This window comes from Mustela lutreola, chromosome 4, assembly GCF_030435805.1.
Source record: "Mustela lutreola isolate mMusLut2 chromosome 4, mMusLut2.pri, whole genome shotgun sequence".
NCBI classification, from domain to species: Eukaryota; Metazoa; Chordata; class Mammalia; order Carnivora; family Mustelidae; genus Mustela; species Mustela lutreola.
This window is the reverse complement of record NC_081293.1, coordinates 161,009,957-161,034,571: the sequence shown is the minus strand read 5'-3', so window position 1 is coordinate 161,034,571 and position 24,615 is coordinate 161,009,957. Positions and strand designations below refer to the sequence as shown.

Below are 24,615 nucleotides of genomic sequence, written 5' to 3'. Positions count from 1 at the left end.
TCTACTGTCACACATGTCCTGAGCTCCCTCTCTCTGTTCTCTAGTCCCACGGCTGTGGCCCGTTTCAGAGCCCCATCTTCTCTCACCTGGGTCAGCAGCATAGCTGTGATGGGCTCCTGCCTCCCTCCATCTGTCCCTGGGGAAGCTGTGATGGCCATGCTCACATGCTACCCCTCTGGTTCTTCAAGTGTGGCCTGGAGCCCACAAGCTTCAGCCTTACCTGGGAACTTGTTAGAAATCCTCTGGCCCCATCCTAGACCTACAGGATCAGAATGGCGAGGGAGGCCCACCGACCTGTTTTTAACAAGCCCTCCAGGTGATTCTGATGCCCGCCAAGGTGGGAGAGCCACGGCGGCTGCCCTGCCCCGACTTCAGAGGCATCCGCCCCCCACCCCCGCATGCAGCGCAGAGGCGGGGGCAAACAGCTGTCAGCCATCAGTCCTGCAGAAACAGTTCCACCGCACAGCGCTGCGTTCCTGGCCCTTCCTGGGAGGGCCCTCACCTGGTTTATGCCTCAGGCGGGAAAAGGGGGCACCCCTCCCCGGGCAAGGGAGGATGTATGACAGGAGGTCTACTCTAGAGACACGCTGTTCTCGGGGTTCTGTGCCGACAGGTAGGCAATTAAGTGTCTGTCTTTTCCTGATCACAGGTAACATAAGAGCAGGGACTGTTCCCAAGCCCCCTTTATCAAGCTCACCTGGCACAGAGCATGGCGCCCAGGGCATGCTCTGGGCATCTGAGCATCTGCTGGTGAACCAGGGAACCCCAGGGAGGCCAGCACACCTCAAACCCGGGTATGACAAACACGTCTCCTTGCAGCTCCTTATCTAAATAATTGCCTCAATTTGAATGTGATTCTGAGTTTGCCTGAGAGGTATTCTCTTTGGGGTTTGGTCATCGGGGCTTTTATCGGGGCTGAGTGGCTGTGGCCAGCGCTGTTCTTAATGGGGCCTTCATCGCAGATGGGTCCCCTTGGCCAGATGGTCCTGGCTGGAAGCCATCCTTGGATGGGAAATGAAGCCCTTTGGAAAATGCAGCCGGAATGTATCGACGATGACTACAGGGATCCAGCAAGGAAATGCACTCCATAAAGGGTCTGATTTCCTGCTGGGAAATCATTTGCTTGCTGAGTGATCACCAGAGCCGAATCTGAGAATCATTAAAAAGGAGAGCAGCTCCTAATGCCAGGCTGGTGCTTCGCCCCTCCCCATGGGGGGAGTCCCGCACATCTGGCTGCTCCCTGATCTCCCAGGAAGCAGCTGGGGGAAGGGGCTCCATTTTTCAAAAGTCCCATAAGATGATTAGCCAACCAGCCAAATTAGAGAGCCCCAGTCCTTGGGGGGTCCCATCACGCTGGAAAGAGCTACATGTAGGTGCTACACATCCCACGTTTCCTAACCCTCACAGGACCTTCCGACACCTGAAGACACGAGGAGCTCCAGTTGACACTGCAAACGCCAGCCACCGGCTCTATGTAAACATTTTGCACTCCGGGCAACGCCCTTCTGATCAGAAAGGTTAGAATGTGAAGACGTAGCACGGTGCTCCGTGCTTCCCACTCTCCGAGATGATGGCCTTTGGGGCCTTGAGTCTGCTAATCAAAGTGGGATCCTCAGGTTCGGCTGGGAACTCATTAAACAGGCAAGTTCTCAGGCCCCGCCCCAAGGGACTGAATTAGAAACTCTGGGCTGGGGCCAGGTGATCTGCATTTTAACAGACCCTGCAGGGGACTCTGACACAATTTAAAGCTACTGTTCTTGGAAAGACATTCTCCTTTCGTTTTCTACCTAAAAGCCTTTCTTTAGCAGTTATACTCCTAAGAGATTTAAGGAACCGTAATTCCTGAACCTTAAGGGCCACCTCTCCCTCGTACATCTGAAGCCTTGATCTTGATAACCTCTCTCAGCCTACACAGTCAGACGAGCCCCCTCTCTGTCCCCTTCTTCAGTAGTTCTTATGTTATCAGACACACTTCATAGTTGAAGGAACTGGGAAAAAGTTGTTGACGGCTGGAAGCCTTCTCTGCCCATCTACATGATCAGTGCCAGTTGAGCCGGAGGACTGTCCTCTATTCCTAGGGCTAAAAAAACAGTTGCCAGTTTGTTAACTTTGTCGACGGCACTCCTGGTTTGAGCAAAACTGAGGAGCACCTTAGAGATTCTTGCTACTCAGAGGAGAAAAAGATTAAAAAAAAAAAAAAAGATTCTTTCAACTTGGAGCGTGGTCCACGGATGGGCAGCATTGACCTCAGCTGGGAGTCTGTTAGAAATGCCAAGTCTCAGGCTCACTTCAGACCTCCTGCACTGAAATAGGCCTTTTCACGGGATCCTGGAGTGATTTACAAGTTCGGCAAATGTGAGAAGCCTGCTCAGAGCCTTCTTGTTTTGTATACCCCAGCCCTATTACCCCCCACCACTGGCCCGCCTGAGGCCGACAGCCTACCCATGACTCCCAAGTGAAGGGCAGCACAGAAATGCTAAACCGAAATGTGAGTTTCTATTCGAGATTACACAGTGGGTCAGTGTGAGGGGATGGTCCAAACTGAGGTCTTCCTCCTGCTGCCCTACCTCCCGGCTGGACAGGTGAAATAGTGGGGGTAGGACAGATGCCCAGTGGAGGCCGGTCACCTTACCGAAGCCTTACATCCTTTCTCCTAAAAATATCTTAGGAAAACAAAAGCATCCTCTGAGAGCCCTCTATCTGAACTCTGCCTGAAACTGTTTTATGTAGAACAGTTGGTTCTCAAATTTTCTGCTTTGCCCACAGAGCAGAAGGCAGAGATAATACTCTCCTAAGTAAAAGAGGCTCACCAGGCCAGAAAGGGTGGAAATGGGGAGATGTGTATGCTGGGGAAGAATTCTCCCAGGTAACTGACCTGCATAACCCGAAACAAGCCCTCTCAAATGTGTTTCTAAAATTCTGGGGTTCAGCCTATCCTGTCTCCATCAAAATCACACTGGTTCCTGTTTTTAAAACCACAGGTTTGCGAACCTCATTCTTTGCCGACTCAGAATCACTGAGGTTAGGGCCAGTCTGGGCAGTTCTCATGAGTTCCCCTGAGCAATTCTAAAGTTCGAGCCACCTGAATGGCTCAGTCCTTAAGCATCTGCCTTCGGCTCACGTCATGATCCCAGGGTCCTGGGATCGACCCTCACATCGGGCTCCCTGCTCAGCTCAGCAGGAAGCCTGCTTCTCCCTCTCCCAGTTCCCCTGCTTGTGTTCCCTCTCTGGCTGTCTCTGTCAAATAAATAAATAAAATCTTTTAAAAAAAGTTTCAGAAGCTCAGACAAGGCTCGACAATTGCTGATTTTGAACTCAGCCTTCATATTTTTCATACCTGTGGTCTAGAAAGACGGTTTTGACTCTTCAAAACAAGCATAGCATGTTGGCTGTCCCCGCACACTCGGAAAGCCTCTGACTGTGGCTCTTGTCAGATGATCCTGGGAGATAACATGAAGGGAGCCCACCCGCGGCAAGGTGCAGGAAGGCAAGCAGTAGATACCGGCCCAAAGAATGAATGAATCAAAGGGCTATCTCCCGAGCATCCTAGGGACCGCTTCTCTCTCCCAGGATAAGTCACAAGAATGACCATGGGCTGGACTTGTTTTCTAACCGCAAACCAGATGGGGTGATATCACCATTCTGTAGCCCCCGCCCCATAACCAGCAGGTCCAGTCGGCAGTGCACTTGATCATCAACTCCACACCCACCCTATCCTTTGGCTCGGCAACAGGGGGCCTCAACATCAGACAGATAACTCCAATCTACACGACGCCCGAGGCACTGGCATTTAGGTACGTCAAGTCCTAAAAGAAAAGAGTCCTTCAGCCCTGTTTTAGATGTGCCGTGGCTTGGGTCTGCCCTGGACCATCTCTTGCCCGCTCATCTCCATAGTGACAGAAAGGTTCCCAGCCTTGAGACCAACTGTGTTTTGTTTGTAGACCTCCGGACTTCTTTTTTTCTTTCCTTCTATTCCCTCCCCATCCTCACTTATCTGGTCCTGAGTGAGAAACACGAATAGGAAAGGCATTCCAGCGTCACTCGGTGGCCTGTCCAGCCCTGCATTGTCCCTGTCCGGTTATGTCAGAAGGAAACCTGCGGTTCTGTGAGCTAGGCATAAAGATGTGTTGTAGTTGGGACCACCCAGTTAGCCCAAGATGAAATATCAGGAGTGCTGGCAGGCATTTCGAAGGCCAGCTCTAAACGGCCACCCTGATCCTGCTTCCGGGATGGTGGGGAAAGGGTGTTTTCACTCAGAACCCTCTGGGTCAAATTTCCAGATAAACTTGCTTTGCCTTGAGTTCCTTGTTTTGTTTGCTTTTCAGAGTGTGGAGGTCACTTCTCCTTGACATGATTTTCCCATTTTCCCTGCACTCATCAGCGGGCCATTGAAAACGCAGCATACGATGGATAAAACAGCACAGGTAAGCTCTCCTTTAAAGAGATACATTGCCATCATCAAATACAAATGTCCCTGTTTTAGACTGTGTGAGGTCAAGAGACTGAACTTTCATTTGAATACTATAGAAACTGGAGCAAAGGACAGAGACATTTTTGTAAGGCTAATAGTAAACAAGGCTTATTATTTGCCAGGATCTTCAAGGGTGGAAATGTTAGGGACAATAATAGAAGCCAGTACATCTACTGGTATTGGTGAAGGATCACATTTAAAGTGAAACCAAGGATTGGTTAAGGTCATTAAAAAATGTCAGTCTACTCTAAGTGAAAACACCAATGCAAAAGCAAATTACCTATGAATTACCAAACTCTGTTTGGCCTTCTAAGTATAACAAGTCTATTAGAAAGTTTTCCTGGGATACTTAGACCTTAAGATGTTGATGTTTTAAAGGCCTATGGGGGCAGCAGTGTCCTCAGTTCCACCGCTTGGTTGAACTAGGAGCTAAGTGCCTTCATGGTTCTTCGAGATCTGACTGGCCCCTGGCATGCCTCTCTGCAGAGCAGGGGCTCACACACAGCATGCAACAGGACATAAAGCAAAAGCAAAAAGTCTTTAAATCCTCTTTCTGTCTCAGTCTGCCCAGAAGAAAAAAGTTTTCTCATTGGCTTATTCCACAGAGCCAGGACCATTATAGAAGAAAGAAGCCCTGTCTTAGGGCAGTGCAAACACAGGTACATATCCGGGTGCAATGTGGGACAGAGAGCGATGTTGGAGGCGGGGAGGACTCCAGGGCACAGAGCCCCTCTCTAAATACAGCTACAACACTGCCTATCATGTCCTTTCCTAGAAGGCCACGAGTCCGCGGAGGGAGAGAAGCAGGTCATTCTCTCTGCTCCTGGGGGCTCACTGAGCAACTACAGTTTTCCATTATTGAAAGAAAGAACTGGGCTTGTTTCCTCCTACTTTTGCAAGTTTCCTCAGGGCCCCCTTCCTGGGCTGGAAGAAGAGGAGGAACTCTGGGACCCTGGTCTTGGTCTCCCCACCTATAAAGTTCTGGGATGAGAGGAGATGACCCAGCCCAAAGACATTTCGGGCTCCAAAACTGTATGATTCTAGAACCCTGGGAGGAAGGTGAGGGAAGGGTGGAGGGGGGACGGGTGAGGTCAGTGTAAAGATGGGAGCGGGAGTACAAGATTCTCACAAAGACTAGAACTTTCTCCTTCTTTCTCTGGGATAATCCCTGCATGAACTCTGCGAAAAAGCTGCCTGCATTGACAGGACATTGGGTGAACTTTCCATAGGCTTCCCCCCGCACCGGAACAGGGAGAGTGGATTCCCCTCTTCCCAAAATGGCATCAGCTTCCCTTCACATCCCCTAAGCCCCCCTCAAAGACCCCTCACTAAACTGCCCCGACTAAGAGCATAGTTTTAATAGGTAGTCATTCTAATAGGTTAGGTTTGGCTACATCCAACAACAGTAGGAAACACAGGTGGCCAATAATCTACAAGCAGGTCAGCTTCTGAATCCTGTATAAAAAACAGACCCAGAGGGAAGGATTGGGGAGGGCAGAGAACCAACATTTATTAAGTGCCAATTATTTGGCAAGTACTTTTCACAGATTATCACATTTAATCCTAATGACAACGCTGGGAGGCAGGTAATAATACTCTCCTGTGACCCACGAGGAAAGCGGCGACGGAAAAGAAACACGGCAAGGTCACTCACTGCCAGCAAGCGGGCCCAGCGAGGCAAGAACCCAGGCATGGGCAGCTCAAAGGCCGAAAGGCACAGACGAGGAAAAGTTGAGAAAACCCAAACCTGTGGGTGGAGGGGTGGGGGGGGGGTGTCCCCCAGACCCCAGGATTTGGCTTCTCCGGGACTAGACCTTGCGCAGTCTCCACAGTGCTGCTGGAGCTCATCGTCACTGCCCCAGGGGGCCCGGGGACGTGGGGACACAGCAGTTCTGGAAAGTTCCGCGTGTCAGACTTCCTGCTGGTGGGCACCGGGGTCTGGCAAGACGAGCTGGTTCTGTAACTTACCTCAAGCACTCAGGGCTTCGTAAGGCAGCCCCTGCTCTAAAGCTCGGACCCCATCCTCCATCACCCGTGGAGGGTGGCCATGGCCTTATAGCCCCCTTGTTCCCCAGGAGCGGTGCGGCGGGGGAGGGGTGCTTCCACATCAGCTCCAAGAACAGGCGCTTTCCGTGGGGGCCCGAGCGGAATTCTGGGTGACTGTTCATCCTTGTTTAAACGTTCTTATCATGCCGAGGAGGATAAAGAGCAAACAAAGAGACGTTTCCTCAGCCTCCACAACCAGCTAATCATTAGCTGCTTTTACAGAGTCAGGCGAAGGGACGCCCACATGCACTCCTGTCAGCAGAACGCTGCGGGTCTGGTAGCCTCTCCTCTGTGCTCCCAAAAGTTACTTATCACTTGTTTCCTGAACAAGATGGTTAAAAATATGCAGAAGTGGGGGGGGGGGGAATGCTTTTCAAGGGCCGTTGAGACATTTTTCTGCAGGGGGAATGGTAAGATGGAGAACGGGGTAGGGGGAGGATTCCTGGAGGTGGAAGCTGGGTTGGGAAGGGAGGGACCCGCCCTGCCCTCGCCCTGCCCTCCCCACTGTCCTCATCAGCGCTCACTGCTGCCCTCCAGGGCTGCTTCCAAAGGTTTTTTTTTTTTTTTTTTTTTTTTTTTCCTTCTCCAAAGGTCTTTGGATGTGAAGACTGTGATAGTTTTGTGGTGGGGTTTTTTCTCTTCTCTAAATCGAGGCTTATGTCAGGATATAAAGGAACACAAGCTCATTATAGGAGAACCTGTAAAGCAGAGAACCACACAAGGCTACCATGCGACGGTGAGCACCGCTAACCTTTTGTGGATTTCCTTGCAGGCTGTTTCCTATGGATTTCGTCAATACGTCTGTCTGTTCCTACAGACACATGCGGCTCTGTGTTCTGTTCTTCCCACTTACTGTGGGAAGCTATATACTGTGCCATGCTATTAGAAACCTTTCTAAATCCCCTCCGTGGGACGTCTCACATGCTATTATACATGTGATGTGGCGTGCCATCCTACGGTGCTGGAGGTTTCTTTGGTTGGAAGAGATTTCTGCTCTTTTGAGGCTCATTTTGTTTCACTATAAACATCCTAAAACCACCTAACGAGGTAGCCGTAAGACCAGTTCTACCCTCACTTGCTCAAAGTGATTTCATCCACTGGTTTAAATAAAAATCCTCAGTAAGTTAGTGTTTACAATGATAACATCTTCAGCTCTGAAAATAAATCAGGAGGTCTTTGCTTATTTAAATATACATACTGGTGATAAATAGACGGCAGCACAGGGCCTAGAGTGTGAATGACCACAGACATTAAGCTTAAGCCCCAGGAATGTACAATCAGAGAGGAAGTGACACTTGCTTTTTTTAACTTCTTGATATAAGAGATAGGAATCTTCAAAAATAGTTCAGTTTCTTTCACTTACAGATAAATAAATTTCACCTTTATTTTTTCCCTTTAGCTTTGTTGTTTGTTTAAAAAAAAAAAAAGATTTTATTTATTTATTTGACAGACAGAGATTCCAAGTAAGCAGAGAGGCAGGCAGAGAGAAAGAGAGGAGGAAGCAGGCTCCCTGCAGAGCACAGAGCCCGATGTGGGGCTCGATCCCAGGACCCTGGGATCATGACCTGAGCCGAAGGCAGAGGCTTTAACCCACTGAGCCACCTAGGCGCCCCTGTTTTGTTTGTTTGTTTGTTTAAGGTTTTATTTATTTATTTGACACAGAGAGAGATCACAAGTAGGCAGAGAGGCAGGGTGAAGCAGACTCCCCATCGAGCAGAGAGCCCAATGCGGGGCTCGATCCCAAGACCCTCAGATCATGACCGCCAAGCCAAAGGCAGAGGCTTTAACCCACTGAGCCACCCAGACGCCCCTAGCTTTGTTTTTTTAATAAAATTTCTCTTTAGAGAATTTGTCCTGCTGTCCATCTATCTGTGAGGACCCTCAGGTGTCCTGCCAGGCCACAATGCCATGGAATGTCTACCCCACTCTAGTGCCTTAAAGCTGTAATGTTAAGTGTGGTCATGTTTAAGGATGAGACAGAGTTAATTGCGCAAAGAGGAGAGGCGAGTAACCAGGGCAGTGGAACAGCATATGCAAAGGGCCTGAGGTAGGACAGACATGGAGGATTTGTAGGACAGAAAGGTCACTGTGGCTACAGCACTGGTGGTGAGGTGCAGAATGGCGAAATGAGCTTAAAGGAATGTCCAAGGCCTGGCTTGCAGAACCCTGCCTGACCTGCAAGGACTCTGTTCCTTAAGAGCAATCCTAAAATCAATGAAGGACATGAATAACAGATCTGCATTTTTAAAAGGCCTTTGAGCTGCAGTGTAGAATGCAGGCTGGAGAAGGGCCAGATCAGTTAGGTAGCGCAGTAAGATATGAGGGTGGTTGACTAAAGGGAGAGCAGTGGACAAGTTTGGGAGATAATCATGAAACAAGCATAACCTGGCTCCCAAGAAATGAAAACAGGTACTCAAATCAGTACTAGGATGGGAATGTTCACAGCAGCACCCTTCACAACAGCTCAAAGATAAAAAGCACCCACATGTCCATCAAGCAATGAATGATACACCAAGTGTGCTACATCCACAGAATGCAATGGTAGTGACCCCCAACAAGGCATGACATTTAATCCCTGTCTGCCAGGGATGAACCTCAAAAATACTATACTGAGTGAAAAGGCCAGACACAAAGGTCCTCATGTTGTATGATTCCATTTATATGCAATGCCCAGAATAGGCAAATCCACAGAGACAGAAAGCAGACTAGCAGTTGCCAGGGGCCAGGGGAAGGGAGAGGGAGGAGTGACTTGTAATGGGGTACTGGGTTTCTTTTTTGAAGATCAAAATGTCTTAGAACAAGACAGAGTTGATGGCTGCCTGACACTGTGGACATGCTAAATGCCACCAGATGACATGCTTCCTCGTGAGCTCTGAACTGGTTAATTCTTTGGGATGTGAATTTTATGTAGATAATAATGACAGTGCCTTGGACAATGGATTGGCTGTTGAAAGTAAAGCAGAGACATCACTCTGTTCGACCACAAACACCAGGAGCGAACCAGGGTGAGGGCCATCCCAGAGCCCTTTGCCTGGCAAGGATCAGGGCTCAGTGCCAGACCTGGGGAGGCCACCTTGCAATGGGGGTGACTCCAGGGTTCTTGGCACATTACGGGTCACCTAGAAGAGGAGCATAGCACTCGGTAATTCATGGAATAGAGGCTCTCCGAAGCTCAAAAAAGACCGTTTTAGGGCAAATAAAATAAATACTTTGTCCCAAATTAGGCATTAAACATGTGAGTAATGATTGAAACTAATTATTCCAAGTGGAAGCTGGTCTGAAAATAGCAATGAGTTTTGGAGGATTTTGTGGCTATTTTAGGAGAGAGTAGGAAAGCTTAGGGGCAGAGTGAAGCACCCCACGTTGGAGCAGAGACACTGGGATGGTCACACCATGGTTTGCTCTGAAGATGCCATTTCACAGATCCTAATATTTTCACGTCACCTCAGAGACATATCAGTGATGAGGCTGGCAGCACAGATTTCATTCGTCCCTTCCTGATGAAATGCTGAACCAAAATTTCGATAGCAAATGTGATCCAGACATGTTACAACGTTTCACTTAGAAGCAAAAGGCATCTGTCCCAAGCTTGTAAGGTAACAATCACATTTCCTAAGACAAGCCATGCTGGTGTAGCCAACAATGGCTCTTCCTTTCTAGAATCTCCTTCCCTTTTTGATATTTTCAGGGGAACAGGCTCAAAGATTAGGAAAGATGGGTACAGATCAGGAAAAGAGTGTCTCTAGACCCCCCAAAACCATCCTACAGTACAATTGATTAACAAGAGTATTTTTTACTTCTGAGGTTTCAGATACGGCAACAGAAAGGGTGGGGACAGGGAAAGGGAAGATGGGAGGAGCGAAAAAGCCAAGACAAGAAAGTCGGAGACCATTATTTAGGTACTTAAATCCAAAGAAAACAATCCAAAAAGAAGCAGAACAAAGCCACGGTTTACATTAGCTCCTCATTCCTATCCTCCTACGAGAACACCTACACCTTTTTAGCCCCAGAGATAGATTTTTCTCAGTCCCTAATGACTGACAACTCGTTCACTCCTAGACTCAGTCTCGGCTGCAAAGCTCCCAGACCTTCCCTGTGTGTTCCTGTGAAGAAGCCAGAGTTATTTAGGAACCGTCACATTAAACAAAATTAGTTCTTATGGACCCTCAGGGAAATTGCTCTGGTAGCCATTTTTCTTATAAAACGCCAGCCTTCAGCTATTCTAAACAGCGTTTATGCAAGCTGCCATCCTCAGCAGCGATAATCATAAAAATAAAGACTTCGAAGCTGTGGGTGAAAGTATTACTGATTCATGACTTACTTTATTTTGATTTGCATTATGCCAAATCCTACACTTTCAAGCCTTCATATTTCCTAAATTATTTCAGGGCAAACCCCATATATTTGATTGTTCTTTTCTGCGTGGGCAGCAAGGGATGGAGAGACGGGCGATTTGTCACACCGCAGGCCATTTCTGGCAGCAAGAACTCTAGGCTGCAGTTCGTGAAACAGCATCCTCATTTTGGAGAATGTCCTGAGGCTCATCACTTCTCAGTTTTCTGTGCTAATGGGAGAAATGGAAAGCCAAGTCCCCGAACTATCTTTTAGTCAACCTCCCCTCCTGTTACACTTTTGGCCAGAGGCACTAAAAAGAGCCTAGCTACCGGGGCGCCTGGGTGGCTCAGTGGGTTGAGCCGCTGCCTTCGGCTCGGGTCATGATCTCAGGGTCCTGGGATCGAGTCCCGTGTTGGGCTCTCTGCTCAGCAGGGAGCCTGCTTCCTCCTCTCTCTCTGCCTGCCTCTCTGCCTATTTGTGATCTCTCTCTGTCAAATAAATAATAAAATCTTTAAAAAAAAAAAAAAATAGAGCCCAGCTACCTGAGGTTAGCTTGATAGGCTCTCCAGCTCTTTTCAAATGCCTGGGAGTGGGTGGAGTAAAAGCAAACAGGGCGGAGAGAAGTGGTACACAAATCCAGTGGCCTACCAGGCAAGGACCAAACCAGGGACGCCAGAACAGTGTCCTGCAGGGCACCAAAAGACGTCCACATTCATGAGCTGCAACCAAAGCAGCTCACTGCAAGCCAAACATGACGGCTGGCTCTTTGCACACGTGGCTTGATGAGACTCACGCCGTGGTTGGAACAATGAAGAGTGTGGCCTGGAGGGGATAAGATGGCCCAGAGGGCAAGGGGCTAAGCCAGGACCCTAATCCCCGTCTATGTGACCCCACTATGCCCTTCAGCTTCCTGCTGATGCAAGAACCAAGAGAGGTGTTGCATGATCCCTCCTGCATCTTAGAAGGGTTATCTGGTAACACTATAAATGAAGGACGGAAAAAAAAATTCAACTACGGAGACCAAATAATCCTTTTCTATGCTTTAATTTTTCTCTCTGCTTTCAAGTTTTCTAGAAATCTCACTTTTCTAGCCATTGCATAAATAGGGATCAAATGGCTTGAACTTTGTGCAGGAAGACGTGCCAGTCTGTGTACACACACACGTTGCATTTTCTTCATAAATAAAAGCAAATTAATTGCTGTTGCTAAATAAACACCAAAAACAACATCAAAAAAGTCCCTGCCACATCCTGAAATGAAGCCTGAAAATACTTGTACTTCTTCTCCTTTTATTCACAAATAGAGCCCCACTGATGAAACGCATATACAGGGATGTCTGGGTAATTTAGAGATAAAATGAAAAATTGATATGTAGCAACTTATTCTTCAACTAGAAGTTTCAGCCAGGTGAAGAGATGACGGGAAGACAAGTCTTGCTGGACAGCAAAGATTCACAGTAATATAAAACTACAGTCTCATAATTTTGTAATTAAGGCCAAAAAGGCTTTAATCCATATCCACTGCTCCTACCCCCATCTCCAGAGCTGGGGTAAATGCTGGAAATTCAGGCCAAAAACCAGAGCTTGTCACCTCCCCTTCCAAGTTCAGCTCTTTGGCTTATAGATGCTGGGGATCCTGCTTTAGCCCTGGGCACTTTTGATTCCTGTGGCTACTGACGGCTGGACACATCAGGAAGGTGCTCTTTGTCTCAGTAATGAGTCTACAAAGCCACTTAAATAAATCTCTGGACTGGCTACTGGTATAGGAAGTCACTGACAGATACCTAGGAGGGCAGGCAATTTTAGAATAATTCATATATGGGGAGCTGCTTTGTTTTCTCTGGCTGTCTTCTTCCAACCTAATTAATTCTGCCTGTGAAAATGGGACCACATCTCATGGATGAGAGTTAGGTGGGAATTTTGGGGGTGAGGCAAGGAGTGCCGGGCAGCACAGTCAGAATGTGGAAGAGAAACCAAGTCTAGGATCTAGAAAGGAGTCTTGGACTGTGTTCATAAGGGATGTCAGTACACTTTTCTGAAATTCTACCAAGATGGATCAAAATCTCTGAAAGCAGGTTGAATGCTTTCCCAGAAGTTTGGAATCTTGTTAAGGCCCAAGCTCACCTTTTCAGTGCCTCCTGAAGGTTAATAAAAAAATATTTTATCAGCTGTAGGAATTACTCATTCTAAATGGCTAGTTAATAATTTGATAGATTTTTCCATTGAATTAATTCTGACAAAGCAAGCCCTAGTGACCAGCTCAATCAGGATAATTTTACCCACTGAAAACACCCAGCATAAATGTTTTTAGCAACTAAGCAAAACAGTTTTACCTACCTGCCCTTCTGTTTTATTTAAAATGACAAAGCAACCCACACTTGCTAAGTACAAAGTCATGCTCTCAAGAAATGAATGAATGAATCATTCGTGAAACGTCTCAGAATTCTCTAAAAAAGTGAATTGAAAGTTCTCTCAGCACTAACTCATTGTTAGCATTTCCTGATAACAGAGGCATTTGAGGGTGGACCAAATACGACAGGAAGTTGCATGTAACTCCAGTCACCATGATGATGTGAATGTTTGTACAAGGCGGTGGCTACATTACAGTTTTGAAGGGAATGTGGTGAGTCGAGCACCTTTTCTCTCAGTTGAGAAGCAACATAGAGTCAAGGGACAAACAAGGTCAGAGGGGAAAGTGCTCAGGATACACCCAAGGGCAAGCCTTTTGAGTACTAAAAAAAAAAATGCCAGAGCAAGCTTCTTCCTCTCCCCAAGCCAACCAATAGTGCAGGACAGCAGTTTTCAAACATTTGTGACCATGACTCATAGCGGTAAATATATTTTTATATTATATATATTATATATATTATATTATATATAAATATTATATTTATATATAATATATAATATATTTATATTATATTATGTTATATTACATTTATATATTATATTTACATTTATATATTATATTTATATATTTATATATTTATATATTATATAAATATATAAATATTATATATTTATATATATATTATATATTATATTTACATTTATATATTATATATTATATATATATATTACATTTATATATTATATATTTATATATAAATATAAATATTCTATTTGTCTACCTGCCAGCTGTGCATGTATGTATGTAGTATGTATGTTTCCATGTTTCCATCCATCTATCCATTCATCCAACCACCTACACATTCATCCATCCATCCATTTGTATATACATATAATGGATGCCAATAAGAAAATGATGCCAAATGGTAATGTGAATCCACAGGAACAAATGAAGTGAAACAAATGGTAAATAAGAAGGTAAATGTAGCTAATGGTATAAATAGCTACTTGTTCTCCTTTCTTCTCTCCTCACCTTCTGCAAAAGACATACAAGTATATAAAGTAATGAGTATAATATGTATATCTGGGTCTGGAGCATAGTAGTTAGATGTAACATGTGTAACAACACCTCAAAAAGGGGAAAAGGAAATACAGCCATACAGGAGCAATGTGTTTATCTCTCATTGGAATTAAGTTAGTACAGATCTGAAAGAAGTTAGTATAAATCTGATACATTAAGATTTATATGGTAAACTCAACAGCGACTATGAAGAAAATAACTCAAAAAGCAGAGTGAAAAAAATCATTTTGGAAATTAAAATGCTATCTTAGAAAATACTCACTTAATGCAAAAGAAAACAGTGAAAGAGGAAAAAAGGAAGATATAAGATACAGAAAGCAAAAAGTAAAACTTTGGGAGCTGTAAACTCAACCATATCAATAATATCATTAAATGTGAATGGATTAAATAACCCTATCAAAAGGCAGAGACTGTCAAATTGGGTAAAAAACAATATCCAACCACATGCTGCATACAGGACATAGCACTTAAGATTAAATGATACAAGTAGGTTGAAAGTAAAAAGATAAAAAGGACACATCATGCAAACAGTAACCATAAGGAAGCTGGAATGCCTAAACTAATATTACAAAAATAGACTTTAAAATTAAAGCTGTTACTAGAGATAAAGAAGGACATTTTATAATAATAAAAGGGTTTTATCAGAAAGACATAACTATTATAAATTTATATGCACCAAATAACAGAGTACCAAAATACATGAGAAAAAAATCAGACAGGACCGAAGGAAGGAACAATATTTAGGGACTTCAATACCCCACTTTCAATAATGGTTAAGCAATTAAATGAATAATTAACAGAAAATAAAAGACTTAAGCAACAATATGAACCAAACAGACCTATAAACATTTATAGAACACTCAGCCAAACGACAGAAGAATACACTTTCTTCTCAAGTGTACATGGAATATTCCCCAGAATCGATCATATTCTAGGTCATAAAACAAGCTTTGATAAATTTAAAAGGACTGAAGTTAAGTAAAGCATGTTCTCTGATCACTGTGGAATGGAAAAAAATTAGAAGTCCATAACAGAAAGAATTTTGGGAAATCCAGAATTAAGTGGAAATTAAACAATACACTTGTGAATTCCCAATGGGAAGAAAGAAGAAGAAATCTCAAGAGAAACTAAAAACATTTTGAGATAAATGAAAATGAAGATGCAACATGCCAAAACTTATGGGGGTCATCTAAGCAGTGCTTAGAAGAACACTTATAGCTGTAGATGCTTATCTTAGTAAAGAAGAAAGATCTCAAAACAATAGCCCAAACTTCCACTTGAAGACACCGGTGGGGGGAAAAGATTAAACTAAACCCAAAGCAAAGAGAATGAAAGATACAAAGATCAGAGCAGAAATGAGTAGAATAAAAGATAGAAAATAACAGAGACAATAAATAAACTCAAAAGGTCTTTGAAAAATCCAACGAAAAAAGAGAAACCTTTAGCTAGAGTGACCAAGAAAAAAGAAAAAGAAGACTCATGATATCCCCCCAAAGATCTCCTGCCTGAACTCTAGCTGAGCACACAAGCCAGTCAAGGTGATCAGGGGGAAAGCCAAACAGATGTGGATCTCACTCGGGGCTGGTTCCTTCTTTCCAGGGTTGATGGCTCTCCCCTGTCTGCCTGATTTGGGTAGCTCCTGGTGCTTTCAAATTTTTGAAATTTTATTGAAAATTTTTTGAAATTTAAATTCTTTAAAATTTTTTTGAAAAAAATTTTACTGAAATTTTTGAAATTTCAAGTTTTAAAATGCTTTTTGCATTTTAAGCAGAGTTGATCGTTGTTGTTTGAGGGAAGGCTATACTGATACAAGCTACATTGCCATTTCTAGAACTGGGGCCCCCAGATGCCCTCTTGAAGAGGAAAGAAGGCATCTCAAGCCAAGACTCAGCACAGGAAAAATATGAACATGGACACAGTATGTTTAAATTATGGACTAGACAAATGCACAAGACCGGCCCATCATTTCTAAGCCACTAGGAGAAGCCAGTCACTCTCTATCTTGTGGCTGATAATACAATTCTTAGCCAAACAGAGAGCAGTGATTTTTCAAGGACTCCTCCACTTTGAAGTCCTGAATCAAATTATCTTTCTGCTCTTGGAATAGGCCTTGGGTGGGCCTCTGCCTGAACCTGTAATTCACGTGGATATGAGATTTCTCCTTTTTTCCTCTATACATACAGAATCAATTAGGAGATGAAGAAGTAATGAATTTAGGGTATGAAGGCAAAGTAAGGGAACCATCACCAAAAACAGCCCCAGGGACAACCCATCACAGGTACAATATGGCAGGGGGTTCAGACTCACCTAGACAAGACAAGCCTCAGATATGATTTCTTTTCTTTTCCCACTCCCAGATTCCTAGCATTGTATCTAAATGGCTTCAAACTGTTACAAAATATTTAACATAAAATCATTATGTATCCATTACAAAAACAAAGTTACACAGAAATTATCAAACATGTATAACTGCTTATAAAATTTTAAAGTTCTATTTAAAATCAGTTCACAGTTTTTTAATTAAAAAAATAAAAAAGCCTAAATAAAAATGCTCTGGGTGGGAAGCTGGCTAGGGTAATCCATGATGTAGTAGTAGATGAACGGGCAGGGGTCAGGCTCTGAAGGGTTCAGGATCGCTGAGGAGGGATGAAGGCTGACTGTGCAGGGTACAGGAAACTCCAAGTGCAAGAAAGAAGAGAAATAGGACAGGACCAAAGAGGAAAGTAGGACAAGTAGCCACACATTTCAGGTTTGGGGACTGCTACCACAGACTGTTTAACCCCTCCCTTCCCCCAGAGCACTGAACTGCCATTCATTATTGTAATTATAAAGCATGATATGACAGGCTTATTATTTTCTGCTTTTATGGATCATTTCCTTAAGATGTGAGTCCAGGAATAGGATCGCTGGCCAAAGCATAGGGGCATCTTGAAGGCTGATAAAACATGTTACCCAGGAACTTATGGGAAGACGGCACCTCATCACCAGCCCCACCCAGCAATGAATGGGGACCCCCCGGCTCTATCCCCACGTGAACATTCTATACTGTTCCTTAAAAAATTTTGTTAATGTAATAAATTTAAAAGTGTTTTTTTGCTTAATTTACGTCTCTTTAATAGCTAAGGACGCTAAAGGGGATTTAAGAGCCCTTTTGGAATTCTACTTTTTGCTCACTTCAAATAAAAGCTTTTCATAAAGAAAGAAAGGTGGTGGGAGACCCTAAAATTACCTGGTATCTTGGTGATTCTTAAAGAATAAAGAGAAAATACATTTTTTTTTTTTTAAATGAACTGTGAGGCCCGGCCCATAATTCACCAAGATGTTCCATTTTCTGGCAGCTGAGGGGCTGGGGTGGAGGTGTATGTGGGGGGGGGACCCCAGCCAAGAGCCCTTTCCAGAACAGGGGTGGGGTACAAGTGCGCAGTTTGTAAAGCAGAGCTGGTGAGGGGGTGGCTGTGGCCGCCCAGCGTGCACCTGAGCCAGACTCCCCAGAGCCAACAGGGGGAGTCTGACAATAGGGGTCTCCACTTCTGCTTCCTGGACCCTTCAGGAAGGTAACAAGCTGCCTGCTGGAAGGGATTTGGCCAGAAACATGGTTACAATGAGTTTAACCATGCTTAGACACTGATCTGGCTCAACCCACTTAAAAAAAGAAAAAAAGTAACAGGCACATGAATACTGACCATTTAAGATGGTATTTGAATTAGGCTCAAAATACCCGAAGGACCGGGGCACGGGAGAAAAAAATAAACCAAGGGAGCTGAAGAATCTCATTCTGATATTTTTAAATGAAGACAGAGTGCTATTTTTTGAAGGTATTTTTAAGTAGACTTCATGTTGAAATTCTTGAAGCTATTCATGTTGACTCTGAGCCCACGTGGAGGGCATGTCTGCTGCACGTTCTGTGTTGCCCCCTTTGCAGGCCCCCAGACCCCCTCAGCCCTCACACCACTCTCAGATGCTCCCCTGGGCCTGTCCACATCCGGGGCCCTCCAACCCCCAGCCCATATTCTCTATTTCCCCTCCTGGACCCAAGGGGGGCTCAGGGAGACCAACACTACATGCCTGTGTCTGTTTCACTACAAGTCATTCTTTTAAAAGCCCTGAGTCTCACCTCTCCATCACCTGGCCTGGGACTGACCCTCTGGGTCACTCCTGGAAGATGCAGAGATAGAAGCTTCCACAAAGCCTGCGGGAAAGCTAGTGTCCAGATTAAATGAGATCACAGGAGACAGGCAGCTGCTCTCTTGAAGGGAGTTCTGGACTGGAGCCCCTTCCACTGGGGCACTCCAGGTTCCAAAACAACTGGCCCTGGGTCAAGGGGACACTTCAGCTCCTTTGACCTCTGTGCCCTGTCTACAAGATGACAGGGTGAGAACCCAGGGTTTGAACAGTTTCCCTCAGCTCTGGCATTCTGAGTTTCTATACACGCCATTCAAATGTATTTACGTAACTTTATCTCCCTTGGTTTACAGTACAACTTAGGCACATGTTAAGTACTCAATTGCTGCACAAACTAAATTAACTGGAAGTCCAGATCACAGCGAAAAACACTCCAGAAGCAGGTAATGTCAGAGCTAAAGTTTATGTGCACCTGCGCATATGTTCAGGAAAGCCGGTCACCAGTTAGAGACACAAGCACTTAGCATCCATAGCTCATTCATACCCATCGATGTCATTCTTCTATACCCCCTATTTCCTTCTGAAAGTTCCCAGAAAGCTATTAACTTTGAATTCCAACATTGCCCACCACCAGGGTCCAGCTGCAAAAGTTCCTGACCAGCTACCACATGCAAGCACCAAGTTCAATTTTTCTAGGGTCAGGCTCGTGGGTGAAATGTATTCACTTCATCTCCCACATGAAGTGCCAGAAGAGGTCTGAGGGATCCTCTGCTCCCCTTGTAGGAAAACTAGACTCAGAGCCTGGGTTCAATGCTGAAATTCTAGGGAAAATGTCCAAGAGCACACACGAAGACTGGCAGGCCGTTTGCCCTGGACAACTTCCCAAACAAGGGGAGGGAGGGGTGGTAACTCCTTTTTCAACGTCCTCTAAGGCATCAGCTCAATCTCAAGTTGGGCTTCTCAAGAAAGGAGAAAAAAGAGATACCAATGATGATGGTGATGGTGACAACAGGGATAATCTCATTAAGCAGGGACAGCACCAGCCACCATCACTTTCATGCTCACTCTAGACATAATTTCTTTTATCTCACATGTTATCGTCTTTAATTCTCGTAAAACATCCAGGGAGGTAGGTACTAGTCCCTTCATGTTAAAAAGAAACCAAGTCTGATCAATAACTTGCCCACGAGAACCCCCAGCTGGTAAATATCAGAGCTAGATTCAACCCCAATCTGTTCACCCTCAAAGCTAGAGTCCCAGGGGACAGAGCGTGGGCTCAGCCAGCTTGTGATTAACGGCTGAGTCATGGCCTGTGGAGGCCGGGGTGTTGTAGCACAGAGATGGCCGATGGCTGTGTGCTGGGTGGCCTCAACCTCACACAGGCAGGTCTTCAGGCCGACTTGGATCTGGGGTTGGGTCAGCCGGTGCTTTGCCCTCTGGCTCATCCAGCAACAGGATGACCTTCAGCTGGAGTGAACGGCCAAACTATTGTTTGCGGCTTTGCAGGAAGCTGTTTGAAAGGGTCATTGAAAAATGATCTTACTAAATCAAGCTGTACTAATATTTTTATTTCCTCTCATGCAATGCCACGTTTAAAGGCATTAGACCGGCCTGTTTATAAGGCCTGGGAAACTAGTCTGTGTGCCTTAAGTTCAGAAAAACAAAAGTGTCCCACACTTAAACCAGAGAGAATGGAGAGAACAGGATGGCATGAACCCTTCTCGAAGTCGGTCCTCAATCTCCGCTCCTGATAGATGCTTGACAACAAAGCCCAGCAAAATCCAAAACTTCTTGTCAGGGGACTGTCACATGTCCTGACATGTATGCATATTAAGGAATCTTCTCGTGGTTCCAACAGTTTTTTAAGACAAGAAATTGGTAGAGAAACTTAGTTCATTAATTGTGTGGTTTATAGCTTATTTTTTAAATAAAAGACAAGTAATTGACACTCGTCCAGGAAATGACTTTTTGCAGCCTTTGTAGAGAAGAGAAATTCAGAGACCTAATCCTCCCAGGGATCCCTAAGCTCCAACCCAATCTACTACTTCACCTGACTTAAGATGAGCAGTGTTAGGAGAGGTGAAAACTGGAACCTTACTGAGTGTGTGAGGGTTCACACACACAGGCCTGAGCTCACCGTTCACATCTCCTCAGGAAGGGTGTTCTAATGGTGAGTAGGGCAAATGTTAGCCATAGAGGTCCTGAAGCCCAGTAAGGACCCCCGGGGCAGGGAAGCAGAGAAAATGCAAGAAAACAGAGTATGAAAAAACAATTTCCTCCTCTCCACGATGTGATGAGAGATGTACTAGGAAAGTAAACCCCAAGCATTTTAGGGTGAGAGGACACGAGAGAGATCAGTTTTATGCATGAAGAAAGGGCCTGGGGCCTCCAAGGAAGGTCCCTTGCCAGGTCCAGTAGCCAAACAGGGGTGAGATTAGGAGGGGACCTTGGCTCTACAACAATAGAGCTTCCCCAGAGCTGACCCCAGGGCCCTGTGAAAGCCAGGAACACCTCGCCATTATTACAGCAGAGAGGCTCTCTGCCTAAAACCTGGGACAGGAGGAGTCAGGCACATGGCTGGTAGTCTGAAGCTGGAATACTAAGACCATAATAATGCCTAATATGAGGGGAAAAAAAGGATTAGAAATCTTAGTATCTAGGAGACTCCAAAACACTGCTTCTCATCAGCCTTTTCCAGTATGTTTTATATAATCTGACTGTTTACTGGTCGGATTCAACCTGCAAGTCCCTAGGAGGGAGATAACGCACGAAGAGCTTCCACACTATAAGAGAAAGGCACGAGGGCAACAGGTCCCCGCTCTTGGGCCTGAGTCTGGAGGGGGACCAGTTCCACTGAGGCAGGGTCTCAGGGAGTTCAGTCTTGCAAACCACAAAAGCAGATTGCTGTTGGAAGCCCAGCTCCAAAGACAGTCAAAGAGGTTTGAGGTTTGCAGGATGTTTGTCTAGCTGACGCCTTTCTGGCTCTAACTATTAAATTAAATAAGACTATTTTCTAAATAAAAAGAAGGGATGTCGGGGTGGCCCCGTCGTTAAGCATCTCTCTTCAGCTCAGGTCATGATCCCAGGGTCCTGGGATCGAGTCCCACATTGGGCTCCCTGCTCAGCGGGAGCCTGCTTCTCCCTCTCCCACTGCTCCTCCCTCTGCTTGTATTCCCCTGCTTGTATTCCTCTCTTGCTGTCTCTCTCTGTCAAAAAAAAAAAAAAAACAAAAACAAAAACAAAAAAAAAACTGAACTATCATCCTTATGTTAAAAAATATATAAAATAAATGAAAGGAATAAACAGGAAAACTAAAGATAAAAACTGGGTTCTGACAAATAGAATGATGATGTTTGCTGCTTTTCTGGTGCAAGAAAAGAAAAAAGAAAAAAAAAAGAAAGGAAGAAAAAGAGCTTATCTGGCCCCCAAACCAAATGCCTGACATCTCAGAGGTTCTCTACGGAGGTGGGTGCGTCGACAGCAGGGATGGTGATCAGAATTGATTATCCTCAGGACACCTTCCTGGACCTTAGCACACACAACTCAATGGGTCTTGTTAGAAGGAAGATTGATTCTAGGGGTCTGTGTGGAGCCGAGAATCTGTCTTTCTAACCAGCTTACGATGCTGCTGGCCCACAGACCACACTCTGAACAGCAAACTAAGCAGTTTACTAAGCCCCTTCCTAGGTGGGTCTCGAACTTGTCCAGGTGAATGAGAATCCACATGTCATGAGGCACCTTGGGAGCCTATCTCATGCCAGCAAAGGAACCAGGTCAGTCTTGCTGCAAAAAAAATAATACGATGCCAGGGAACAGACCACGTGTCCCTCAAAATGCCGCTGACGACCCAGCTTGCATCAACTGGTTGCTTCTGGACTTTCCGAAGAATGTTTGCTGCTTGCCTGGCACATAGAAGCTCAGCAGAGGCCTTGAGAGGAAAGAATGGATGGATGGATGGATGGATGGATGGATGGATGGATGAACGAATGAACAGAAGGCGGCAGGAAGAAGGACGCTAAGTGAACTTGGCCTCCAGCTAGCCTCTGTGCATATTTGGACCATCTCATAAATCTTCGTACTTACCACGTGCAGAGATCGGGGAATAATACAAAACCACCATCAGACTTGGGGAGAAAAAGGGAGGGAGGGAGGGGAGGGGAGGGGGGAGGTGCAGCCACTAACTTCTGGGGATCACTGAGCGTCAGACACAGAGTCAAGTCCTTTACACTGACTGTCAACTCCATCTTCTCAAGCCCTCTGTGAACTGGGGATGATAAAGTTTTGCACTTCACAGACTGGGGAACTGAAGCACAGAGAGGGTCAGTGACCTGGGATGCCCCAGTTACGAAGGAGGAAGACGGCTCCGGCCCAGGCTGCCTGAGCCCCACACTCCCCACCCCACTCCGTGGCAGGCTCACCACTCCCCCCTCAGGGCAGCACAGCGGCTTGCCCGCCACCCACAGTGAGCCCTGACTCCCCCCCCCCCCCCCCCCCCGTCAGTCCCCCAAACTGGCTTGCCTGGGGCAGCTTCTCCAAATCGAATATTAACATAGCTGCATGACCTAATCGATGGTCTCGGTGCCTGAGTTCTTATTATACGGATACAGCTTAGTGCACGGACGCCACGGGTTTATGAGTTTTGTCTGAAGGGCTCTGGGTTTCTTTGAAATTAAGTAGTAAAACAAAAGAATCATAAAGAATATTGAGGAGAACACTGTTTGTGGAGAGGTAACTTTTTAAAGGTTTCTGGAACAAAGAATCTTCATACGCTCCTCTACCCAGTCCTACTCAGCCCCATTTGCTTTATCATCTACGCAACCTCTTCCCCACCAACGTGTGTGTGTGTGTGTGTGTGTGTGTGTGTACACACACACACATTTTTCTCTGAATCATTTGAGAAGAGGGCACAAACAGCATGCCCCTTTATTCCTAAACACATCAGTGCATAATTCCTAGGAACAAGTCCATTCTCTGACACGTGCCAGTTATCGACTTCAGGGAAAGTTCACGTTGATAGAATACTTTCTAATCTAATCCATGATCCACATCCAACATTGTCATTTGGCCCAAGGATATCTTTGTGAGCCAGGCCTCCTGCATTTTAATGGCTGGATGTGTATTAAGAATTGATACACATAATTAAGAATTAATATGTGTCGAGTGCTTTGGCATTTAGAAAGCCCTTCCGCTGCACTCGCTCATTTGGTTCTCATGTTGCCTCTCTGAGGTCAGGCAAGCAGCATCATCTCTGTTTTACCCGGGGCCAAAATGAGCTTAAAGTAATGTTAAATTCAGAGCCAGCGTTCAGCAGCCCTCTCCCCGCACATGACCACTTGGTGCTTCAAAACTGCTTCAGGGCCAACCAGCAGACTGACCACTAATCCAAACATGTAAAATTCTATTAATAAAATAATACTGCTTGAGTGTTTATATCTCTAACCATTTCCTTTTACACTAACGTTATAGATTCTAATTAGTACCCATAGCTACATACTCAGGAAGAGACAGAGTCACTCCCAGGAGAGCAGCTTGGTATGAGTTGAGAGACCCAAGAGGTGGGTCTTGGTCTTGCCCGATCTGTTTTCCAGAGCCTACCCAACCTTGCACACAGAATTTGAACTCCTGACCTGGAAAGGATCCTCGGCTGCCTGCTTGACTTGATCATGGAAGCTGAAACACTGGGTATCTCTTCCAGGGCATAGTGAAACAGTAGTTTGAGTTGGGGAGGGAGTTTCCTAATCCTCACAGAGAGCCAGCCTAAAAGGGGGATCAAACTCATGAACTCGCCCATTAAACAGAAAAAGCACTGATTTAGGAAATGGAACCGTGGGGTTCAAATCTTTACTCTGCTGCTTAGTTAACTTTCCTTGGGCATGTGACTTAAGTTTACTGGGCCTCTGTTTTATCATTCACAAGCCTAGAGAGGAACTAACACCCACACACAGAAGGGGAGTGAAGGGGCCAGCATGGAGTCTGGTCCAGTGCCTGGTGTTAAAAGGAAAAGAAAGGCTGCCTCTGCGTTCAACAGGACCCTGAAGTGGCCGAGCAGTGCTGAGACTGTAACAGGATGTGAGCAATGTGGGAAAGTGGATGAAAATGCCGCACGCTTCACTGACTGGTAAGAACAAAATAACAGATGCACTTTGCAGTAAGTGCTATCTCTGACCACAGGGAGTTGAGTTTTTCCCGTGTGTGGCCCTCTGCTCTATGTT

The 24,615-nt window shown here is 45.5% G+C and overlaps 1 protein-coding gene across 1 annotated transcript in view; it reads right to left on the bottom strand.

Annotated features, from left to right (window-relative positions):
- Nucleotides 1–24,615, bottom strand: part of EEPD1 (endonuclease/exonuclease/phosphatase family domain containing 1) — a 108,987-nt gene that overhangs the window by 14,240 nt on the left and 70,132 nt on the right. The gene's annotated exons all lie outside the window — the stretch shown is intronic.